The following is a 10,088-nucleotide window of genomic DNA, read 5'->3' as shown; positions in this document are numbered from 1 at the left end:
TTTAGAATCACTAATGTGGTGAAGGGGAGCAAAATTTGCTACCTCAAAATGCCTCTTTGGCATGAGTATTATTTTGGGCTGATTATTTTTGAGAGAGTGCAGACACAGGAGAATCTCTGAAAACAGAGTAGAAGTTGCCTTTTTGTTAGGGAAATTTACATTTATAAGGGAAATCTCCATTTGTAAGAGTGTCTCCCTCATTCTACCAGGAAGAGAAAGATGACTATAAATCACAAAAGAATTTTATTGGTGTAAAAGGCACCGACTTAATTCTGCATAACAACCTTACCCTTGTCTATTGTGCTTTTCTTGGTAACCTCTCATAATTGGCCTCCCCTTATCCCCACATTTTTTTTTTTTTGTCTTTAGCTGGAGATGGTATTTAAGGTGGTGGCCTGGGCCATCTGGGTGAATTAGTCAGTTTTCCTGGGTCTCTTCCATTTTTATAGGAGGTATACATGTTATTAGATATGTTTTTCTTTTGTTAATTTGTCTTTTATTACGAGGGGGATGTTCTGCCAAGAACTTAAAAGGGGAGAGGGAAAATTATTTTTCCTCCTCTACAGAGTGACTAATGTGGTAAGCTGAAGTTTACTGATGGTGTTCCTCTTCCCTTGAAGAGCTCAGCACTCAGGTTCCCCAGTGTCTAAAATTCTAACTTTATAATTCTTGCATTTGATTCAAACATTTTTCTTTCTGCACAGTGCTCTTTTTTAAAAAGATTATTTATTTATTTATTTGACAGAGAGAGAGAGAGAGAGAGTGCACAAGCAGGGGGAGTGGGAGAGAGAGAAGCAGATTCCCCACTGAGCAGGGAGCCCGAGGTGGGGCTCAATTCCAGGACCCTGGGATCATGACCTAAGCCAAAGGCAGATGCATAACCGACTGAGCCACTCAGGTGCCCTAGTACAATGCTTTTTTAAAGTGATCACCATCCTTGCTTTCAGATCTAACATATTAAGATATTCCATATATGATGCTGCTTATTTGATCCCTTTCTCCTCTTACCGGAAGGACCTACTTATATATTCTGAGATATCTGAAAATCTGGACCTGGGGGTGGAACAAAAAGATTGCTGAAGAAGTTTTACTGTTGAAGCATTTTTTTTTTCTTTAGTGCCCATGGTTCTTGGTTACATCACTGTGAAGAATGAAGAGGTAGACCAGACGAAGAGTGGTGGGCAGCAAAACAAAGTTTATTGAGCAAAAGTAAAGCTAAGTTTATTGAGCAATAGTACAAAGCTCCTGAAGAGGAAGGGGACCCGAGGGGGTTGCCACTGGAATTTCTAAGTCTAGGAGTTTTATGGGCTTGTTGGTGGGCTGTTTTAATCTGATTAACCCTCCATGCACCTGTCACCCAATCAGATTTTTATCCACACGTTCATCTACCTATCAGGTAGTTGTTCATGTGGTAAAGGGTGGAGGGCTCCTTCCACAGTGGTATAAAATCCTTTTAAGGGTGGTTTCCTCTTAGGATGGGGCCCCTTGTCCCTACCTGCCTTTCTTCTGACTATTCTTCATTATTACTACTGTCAGTTTTGCCAGAGTGTGACCCTGTTGCCAATCAGTTTCTCAGCTCCTCAAAATGGAGGTCTTCTCAGCTCCAGTGCAGATTCTTCTATAATGCTCCTAAGGTATTAAGGCTACTAGATCTATGGGCTTTCCCTTGGGGGAGTGGGAATCTAGCTCTAATTTTGGAAAGGACACACAACAGGCACACTGGCCTGGGTAACTCCCAAGAGCTGGAAGGGAGGAAAAATAATTTTTCCTCTACCCTTCTAGGTTCTTGGCTGAGACCCATCTGTAATAAACACAGATTAATAAGAGAAAAACAACAGATGTTTGATAAAATGTATACCTCCTGTATACATAGGGAGAGACCCAGGAACAGCAAGTCAAATCCCCCAAAGTGGCCCAAGCTACCACTTTAAATATGATCTTTATCTAAAGACAAGAAAAAAATCTCAGGGTGGGTGGAGAGGCAGTTATGTGAGGTTACCAGGAAAAGTGCAGTAAACAAGGGTAAGTAAGGTTTGTTATGCAGATTTAAATTGTGCCTTTTCCTTTGGTAAAATTCTCTGGTGATTTATGGTCATCCTTATCTTCCAGGTAGAGAGAGGCAGACACTTACAAATGGAGATTTCCCTTATAAATGTAAATTTTCCTAACAAAAGGGCAACTTCTATTCTGTCTTCAGAGATCCTCCTGTGTCTGTAGCCTCAAAAACAATCAGCTCAAAATAATCCTTATGTTAAAGAGGCACATTTTCAAGTGGCATATTCTGTTTCCCTTCAGAAGAGTGTGTGTGAACAAAGACATAAACATTGGAGTGATGCTCAGGCCTCTTTTGGGGAGGGGAAGATCAGAGAATATCCCTTAGGGCAAAAGGTGCATAGGATATGCAGAGCAGAAATGCTTAGGTTGACTTATGTGAAATGAGAATTTGGTCAATTATATTCTCTTAATGTCTAATTATCCCTCCTTGTTCTTATTTAACAAATTCCTTCTCCTTTTTGAATCATAGTATATGATTCAAACATTTATAAACTGTTCTCACACCCCTGCTTGGTGATCACTTAGGCCACATTTTAAATCCCTTTCACCTTTTCTTGTAAATCAGTCCCTTTCCTTGAATCTTTCTGTTCTTCTATTACTGGATGCCTTTTCTTTTCTTTTCTTTTCTTTTTTCTTTCTTTTCTTTTCTCTTTCTTTCTTTCTTTTTCTTTCTTTCTTTCTTCTTTCTTTCCTCTTTCCTTTTTCTTTTTTACCTTATTCTGGTATTAAAATGCTCCAGTTATGGGGTGCTTGGATGGCTCAGTTGGTTGGGTAGCTGGCTCTTGGTTTCAGCTTGGGTCATGATCTCAGGGTCATGAGATTGAGCCCTGAGTCAGGCTCTGCATTCAGCGTGGAGTCTGCTTGGAATTCTCTTTCCCTCTCCTTCTCCCTCACCCACTCCCCCTGTTTGCACTCTCTCTCTCTTTTCTCTCTTATAAATAAAAATAAATAAATAAATAAATAAATAAATAAATAAATAAATAAATGTCTTTTAAAAAAATGCTCCAATTAACTGCAGTGTTTACCTCTCAGGCTGCAGCTTCACTCTTTGGGTCTGGGGCAGATTAGTTACTTCAGCTAAATTCTTCTTTCACTTTTTCTTTCTGCTTTTCTATATCTACACAACTGTTATAGAGGTGGGTTCCACCTTCTTCAAAAATTGCTATAATACAGTTGTGGTCATCAAATATTAGTGTGTAGCCACGAACCTAGAAGTGTAGAAAGAAAATGATTTTTCCCCCCCTACACAATTAAGAAATTGAATGTCAAATTATTTCTTGATGATATTTATAAATTGCCAAAATGTTATCTGACCTGTACCATCAATTTTAATAAACCCAATCTATTCATGGCTTGTGAATCTACAGTTCGGATATTTGAGTTTCTACTTTTGCATGAGGACTTGTTTCTTTACTCTTTCCTTTGGCTATTGTTGAGCCACTCTTATTTGCATATAACACAGTGCTAAACAATATAGTATCAAGAAAAAAATAGAAGACCTGTCTTCTAGGAATTTAAAAGCTAGTTGGAGAGTCAAAAGGAAAACACATAACAAAAGCTAGCACTTATTGAGCACTTACTATACTGAGCTTAAAAGCTTTTCATTCATTTACTCATTCACTTATTAGTACGTAGGTACTAATGACTTACATTTATTAAGCTCTTATCAAGTGTTTTATACATATTCTGTAATTTTCACAATGACCCTGTGAGGTCCTGAAAATCAATGAGTCCTACTTTATTAAAGGGGGGATCTGAGCTATGGAGAAGTTAGGCAATTTGCTCAAGGTCACACAGCTAGTAAGTGGTAGAACAGAGGATTTGAAACCAAGCATTTTGGCTCCAAAGCTTGGACTCTTGCTGCCTTGCTATTATCCCAGTTTTACAAATGAGGATGCTGAGGCTTAGAAAGAAATATGTGACCTACCCAAGACTATGTGGCTAGTAAGTGATGGAACTGGGATTTAGTTTGACTCTATGGCTCATGGTCTTAAACTTTAAGCTACACTGCCTCATAAAGCAATTAAGTTAACAATTTAAACAAACAATGAAGCAATGTCACATGGCAAAGTGTGATGATGACAAATTTGGCAGAAGAATTTCCAGATTTTGTTTTCCTTTTGAAGAAGAAAGTTTTTGTTGTTTGCATTGGTCCCATTTTCCTTGTTGGATTTGCTTTCATACTTTAACATTTCTTTTTTCAACAATAAGGGCATCTAGTTAAAAACCCAGACCCTTCAATGCTCTGGGCTAGTTGTTTTACTACCCTGATGATATGGACATGCTTGATTTTCCTGTGTTCCATTTGCCGTTTTATTGACACAGTTATTGATAAAAGAAAACTCCCTGCCCAGATGCATTCTTTGGCTTTAAGTAGGCTTCATGGGTGAACATTACCTTTGAACAATTAACCATTTTGGTAGCAAAAGCCTTTCCAGACCAGCAGTGATCACAGTCTATTGATGCTAACATCTCCAATGCTTCTGAATTAATCTTTTCTCTAGCTTAAGGATAACAGCTTTTTGTTTTTATTTTTGCATGAGAGATTCCACATTCAGTTGATATTGTAACTTTCTTTGGTTAATCAATTTTGCCACTCCCCTCCAAACAAAAAATAAATAAACAAATCCATTTCAAACACAGCCCAAAAAGAAGTTAAGCCATGAAAGATGAAGAGAATTTTGACCTGCAGAAATGGTGGGTGTGGTGGTCGTGGTGGAGTGTGTAGATGTACATGTGACAGAGCAAAGTACAAATAAGAAGTAAAAAAAGCTCTTTTCCTCAGAACAGGTGGTGGTGGCTTGTGTAGCCATTGACAAAGTTAGATCTTTCTGGCAAGAAAAAGGAGCAGCTGAAACAGCTGGATGCCCTGAAGTTGGAGTTGTTCCAGCTTCATGTCACCAAAGTGGCAAGCATTATGGCATCCAAGCTCTCCAAAGATCTGAGTTGTTTAAAAATCCATTGCCTGCATTCTCACCATTATTAACCACACTCAGAAGGATGAACCTCAGAAAATTCTACAAGGGCAAGAAGTACAACTTCTGGATCTTCAGACCAAGAAAACACATGGCATGCACTTAGCAAGCATGGGAGAAGCTGAAGACCAAGAAGCAGCAGCAGAAGTAAAAGCTGTACCCACTGCAGAACTTTGTGGTCAAGACCTAAGCATCATAGCATCAATAAACACAAACAAACTGGGAAAAAAAGAAGTAAAAAATAAGTGAAATGGCACAGGAAGCAAGGAAAGAAAAAATTATTGTTGTTTTGTTTACTACAGTTCTTCAGTATCTATATTCTGTCCAATCTAGAGATTTCCCTTGTAGAGAGGTTCTGTGTTTCTCCATTCATCAGTGCTATGGGAATCAAAGGATTCCATGAATGGTATTCTAATTGAACATCAAGCCAAAACAGTGCTTGCTTTCCAACCCTGAAAAGAATGTTTTAGATCCCTGTTTTACTTGGAAAGAGAGTGCATATTTTCCACTTATGTAATAAGTTATGTAAATCTTAATGAAACTAAAAGTACCAGTTGAATACTGTGCCAGTGTTCCTTTAAAAGTGTTCTTGTGGAGTCACAAAGAACAAGATAATTAAAACTCCTTGCAGAGTTTAGTTCTTTGACCTCTCATTAGTTTCAGCATTATAAATTGCCATTTGTTAGCAGCCTAATTTGATTATTAGCCCCTCTGAGCTAACAACACACATTCTGAAGAGTGGACTCTGCATGACTCAGAATGCATGCTGCTGCTGCATACCCGAGATGGAAAATTGAGGAGCAAATTGCCTTGCTCCTGTGTGTTCATGAATTAGTCATACTAAAGTGGTTAAACAAAGGGAAAGCAGTCTTTTCCAACACCTGCAGGCATGAGTTTGATAAAAGAAACTCAAAAGTATGACTAGTTCTTTCTGGAAGCAGTTTTATGAGGTGTCATGGAGGGAGGAGGAGAAAGAGAGCATTTTGGTTCCTACAGTTTTATCATTAAGAAAAAAAATTGGTGTGTCATATCACCTTTTGTCACCCTGCAGAGTGAAATAACTGAATTACTTCCTGAAGGTATTTCAACAAATGCAGAAACTTAAAGCTGGGGACTACAGCACATTCATTCTTTATCTCTCTGGGTAGGAACTCTGGTCTCAGCATTTTAATTAATTCCTTGATATTGCTACTAGGAGGCTTAGCAAATGTAATCAGGCTTCTTGCCAAAGCCAATGTCTGTAAAACAACCCAACTTCTATTTTTTTAAATGAGCAAGCTAAACCAGAGAGTTTGTGAGAAAGCAGAAAAACACAATAGGAATACAATTGAAACATTCCCCAACCCCTGTGCTTGCCAAATATAAGCAGTTGAAAGAGCTGCACCCATTGCCTCTGTTACAGTCCAGAAGGTCATTTGAGGCAAGTATAAGTCTTCAACTTTCCCAAGTTTGAGATCGTGAAAGAGGATTAATTAAGTTAGAATTTTAGTTTGAAAAATGTAGGAAATCATAATAATAACAATAGTAACAACACAAGAGATTCTCTCTTAGTGAACTTCCACTTAAGCAGCTTGCTGGGTTAATTGACACTCAGTAAGACCCAATGACCAATGGCCATAGTACACTAACTGCCTGTGCTTAGTAGTGTGCTTAGAAGTGTCTAGTTTGCCCAGATAATTCAACCAATTGTGTTGTATGCATACTGCAAATTAGTTGAGTTTGTTCCAAATCTATTTATGTCAGTTGTACATGATGATGTGATTATGTGATTTAATTAAATATTATGTAAACTGATGAAATATGAATGCAAAGTGAGTTGTTGCTTCATTAAAATCTAGGTTGAATGCCCTTGAAAGACTTAGAAAAGGCAGGGTGCTAAAAAAAATCTGTCAAATTAGGTGTAGGTGAGAGAAAAGTAAAAGATAGGGGAAATTATAATAATTAAGAGAGTCTACATTCAGATTGCTTCATGTTTTTTCTTTTATGGAAAATTTCAAACATATCTAAAATTAGAGTCTAATATAATTAAAATGATATTCTCATCACCCAGCTTCAACAATTACCCATACCTGTCCAATCTTGTTTCAGCTATACCCCACTCACTCCTCCATCATAATTATTTTGAAATAAACTTAATATTTTGTCACTTCCTTTTATAGGTCTTTTAAGTTTTTATTTCACTTTAAAGGAACCCAACCTAGAGATTATTATGGTTGTGGCTTGTGCAAGCAAGATAATACAAAACTCCAAAAGTCAACCCATACGTAAGGAAAAAGCTGGAGGATAGAAAAAAATACCCTGGAATCCATATATTAAGCTCTAGAAGAGAGAGGCTATCCACTAATCAATCTGTTATCAAAAAATATTTGTTAAAATATTTAAGATACACAACATATTTTAATGGTTGTTTCAATCACTTTGACTAATCATGAACTACTGAATCCTACTTATTGGATTATAAGGTTTTTAGCATAAAAATGATATTAATGATGATATAATGTGATTGGCATGCTGAGAATGATTTACATGTCAAGGTTAGCATAAACCAATAACTCTGTAATGCCATGCTTTTCAGGCTTATTTCATTTGGAAAAAGAAACTCATGACTTCAAGGTTTGTTTCGTCTTCAAGGTCATGGTTTGGGAGCAGCAAAAATGTCATGTTAATTGAGTTGTTTGCCTAAGTCCAACTTCTTTTAACATAGCCGGTACTGTTCAGAAGAATGGAATACTTAAGTGACTTTTCATTCCACTCTCCTACCCCTAGACACACCTGATTAGACATACCCCAAGATGCCAGTCCATGGGCTAAACCCGCTATCTCAAGAATTTGAAATAAGATACATATCTAGTTAGAAAATTGGTGAATGATTGATGTGAATGGCTGCTTCAGCCAAATTGGGCCATATGAAAGCAAAGGAAGTGAGTTGAGAGAGGAGGCAGAGAGACAGAGATGAGAGAGCCTTTTTTGGAGACAGAGTAAACAACCATGGTTTCTGATTTAACAGGTAAATTTTCAGTTCCTAGGGTCCTGACTGTGCTTTGTTGGTTGCCCTTGGATTTCCATGAGATTGTTTGTTGCAAACTTTTATTGATTTTTTTTCTATTTAAGCCAGCTTGAATCAGTTCCTATTCCTTGTAAACAATAGTCACTAACTGAGAAAACTCACAGTTTAAACCAAATGTAGCATTAGGCTAGGTTTTCTCATGGTAATCCCTAATGCATGTGTGTATATGTGTATGTGCACTTATGTGTATGAATATATATGTATGACTTTAATATCCACTGATACTTATGCTGTTTATAAAGCATCCAGGGTTGTCCCAGCTTAAGATATTTAATTCACATATAATCTTATACAAGAAGAGGGAATTAGCTAGTGATAAACCCAGGTCTATGAAACAGGGCAAGGTTACGTTATTTTATTCATGTTTTTACTACTATGATACTCCATTGTTTTAAGGTTCCTTATGAGCCTAAAAAAAGAGCGTTTTCTGTTTTTATCCTATTTTATTTTCCATGAACCAATTCCAGGTTGGTATCAGAAAATAATGTTTTCCCAAACATTCATATTCAACTATTGTGTATATGCAACCCTTACTACATATCAAGCATTTTTGCATACTGACTTTATTTAACTCTTTCTGGAAACAGTCCTTTACAGATGAGGAAATTGAAACTCAAGATAAATTAAATGTGTTGCCCAAAGTTGTATGGCTAGTGAATGACAGAATGAGGTACTCTTTCTATGGCAAGAAAGGGTGTAACATTGAGTGTGAGACCAGAATGGTATACATAGCTTAAAATAAGGCTAAAAGGGGCGTTCTTTGTTATTTTGGGCTACTAGATAGGAATATTGCTACTGAGCAAAATATGTTTTACGTAAGACAGAATGAGGATGATTATAGCCCTATGCTCAAATTGTAAGAACATACTTTGATTCACATGGGTTTAAGTTGGGTTTAGATTCATAAGTAAATTTGAATCATTTCTGATTTGACCTTTGCCTCTTTTGTATATATCTTTGTTACCTGCAATAGCTACTTTGCTTTCCTCATGGAATGCCCTGAGTGCAAATGTCAGGGAATATTTTATATTGTGAATAAGAATTAGTAAGTCTCCAGTGGAGAACAATCTAGAATGGTATTCAGGAAGGCTGGTTGCAATATTTTTATTTTTTTATTTTTTTATTTTTTTAAAGATTTTGTTTATTTATTTGAGACAGAGAGAATGAGAGAGAGCACATGAGAGGGGGGAGGGTCAGAGGGAGAAGCAGACTCCCTGCCGAGCAGGGAGCCCGATGCGGGACTCGATCCAGGGACTCCGGGATCATGACCTGAGCCGAAGGCAGTCACTTAACCAACTGAGCCACCCAGGCGCCCTGGTTGCAATATTTTGCAAACAGCTCTACCCAAGCATATTTAGATCCAGCAGTAGTCAGGTAGGTCTTTGCTTTTCTATACACTTTCCTGGAGGAAATTATTTCCCTTTACTGGATTTCAGTTTACCCATTTGTAAATTGAGAAATTTCATCTAAATTATCTCTATAAATACTTCCTAACTTGATAATTTTGCTTTCTATAAACACACTTTCCAAAAGCAATAGCTTAATGAAACAGAATTATCTTATTTTTTTTCCTTTTAGATAGTCACTTAATTGGATGGTAATGCATTTCCTAGAAGCTGGTGAATCTAATATTTGATGGATACCAGCCTAGTTTGTACTGACATCTTGTGTGGCTTCCCCTAGACATTACACAATCAGACATGACTCTTCGATACAGCTTATCTGGCCCAGAGGTTAAATGTGTTCATTTGCTTATTATCAGGGCCCTGCATACACATGTCTGCCAACACTTCTAGCACTTGGGGAAAAACAAGAACTGCAGAGAGGCTTAACTTTTTACCTTTCTGTTTGTTCTTGGCAGAATCATTGTTTTCCCGTGCAATTTCATGAGCACTGTATGGTTTTTATTGTTGACTAAAAGGTATTTGTTTTTGGAGTATGACAGAGAACTATCATTCTCCTTTAAAAAACCTTGGGGTAATAGTCTGTTC

The 10,088-nt window shown here is 37.3% G+C and overlaps 1 pseudogene; it reads left to right on the top strand.

Moving 5' to 3' along the window:
* The first annotated feature begins 1,475 nt into the window (after window positions 1-1,475).
* On the top strand, window positions 1,476-5,220 carry LOC110575216 (annotated as a pseudogene).
* Window positions 5,221-10,088: the final 4,868 nt, after the last annotated feature.

Source organism: Neomonachus schauinslandi, chromosome X (assembly GCF_002201575.2).
Source record: "Neomonachus schauinslandi chromosome X, ASM220157v2, whole genome shotgun sequence".
Classification (NCBI taxonomy): domain Eukaryota; kingdom Metazoa; phylum Chordata; class Mammalia; order Carnivora; family Phocidae; genus Neomonachus; species Neomonachus schauinslandi.
Note: the sequence above shows the minus strand (reverse complement) of the source record. Positions and strands in the feature narration are given on the sequence as shown.